At 38.3% G+C, this 1,060-nt stretch overlaps 1 long non-coding RNA gene across 1 annotated transcript in view; it reads left to right on the forward strand.

The window, feature by feature from the left end:
- Positions 1-760: 760 nt before the first annotated feature.
- LOC106818263 overlaps positions 761-1,060 on the forward strand; it is an 8,024-nt gene continuing 7,724 nt past the window's right edge. Inside the window, exon 1 of the long non-coding RNA XR_001395175.1 lies at positions 761-858. This is a non-coding gene — a long non-coding RNA (uncharacterized LOC106818263). The remainder of the gene's footprint in view (positions 859-1,060) is intronic.

A 1,060-nucleotide genomic window follows, 5' to 3' on the forward strand; every position in this document is an offset into this window, starting at 1 on the left:
CTGCACGTGAACATCAACAATTTGTCTCTTCAACTCTTGAACTTAATCCTGAAACTTAACTAAAACTTGACTAATCCATATGAGCTAGGCTATGCTCACATATAAGATTATTTTATCATATCACATATAAGACGATATATACTTACAAACTCATGAAATCCTTCCTCTAGCCAGAATCTACTATAGATCTAGATTCCTAGCTCTCCGCTTTTCGTACTAGTTTTCGTACATGTAGGCCTACAGTGCTACACTGCCACACATAATAAGATGACGAAGGAATATTTTCACAGGTGGTTAAATTCACTCAGTTCGAGATAATTAAATTCAATAAACCTCTTTCACGATATAAGAAATGGCAAGGAATATTTTTCTATAGATTAAATGCAGTTAAATTCAGTTTAAATGCCAAGACTCTGCAGCGATAACTACCATCCGTAAAGTTCGAGCGTCAAAATCCCAGCGACAGGCACAGTAACACTCCTAATATGGCCACACTGCAGCGTTCGTCTGCTTTTTTGCTACGCGTGCAATGGCGTCGGCGACATTGTTTGTATACAGAATTTTAACTTTTGCAAACTCGAGACTGTTGAATGTTACATAGACTTACCATTGATTTTGAGATCCTGTGCCAAAAATATCCAAATATTTTCTTTTAGTCAGGCTTCCTTGTAACTCAACAAACTTAATTTACTGCACGAGGAAATGTTTATGATGTAACAAGATTAGGTGTCATTGTGTCCACTAGATGGCGGTACGCGCATCGTGGGAATTTCGATTTCAAGATTGTTGTTGTTGTCAGCTTGTTATTTCTGCCTTCCTCGATTATTTAACATATCACTGCATCTAACATTGAGTCAGGTAATTATCTACACTCACTGTGTAATTATAATGACCCTATTTAGGCATTTTTATTTAAATTCATATTCTACCCTGGCGTTACTTAGTCTTTTGATTTCGAATACGTTCGTCAGAGCCACAGGCACTTGAAACGTTTCGATAAACGCTGTGGCTATATGCCCGGCAGCCGGGCACGGTCTTCGTTTTCCTAAATGCCCGGCAG

The sequence above is a fragment of the Priapulus caudatus genome, unplaced genomic scaffold (genome assembly GCF_000485595.1).
Source record: "Priapulus caudatus unplaced genomic scaffold, Priapulus_caudatus-5.0.1 Scaffold2122, whole genome shotgun sequence".
Classification (NCBI taxonomy): domain Eukaryota; kingdom Metazoa; phylum Priapulida; class Priapulimorpha; order Priapulimorphida; family Priapulidae; genus Priapulus; species Priapulus caudatus.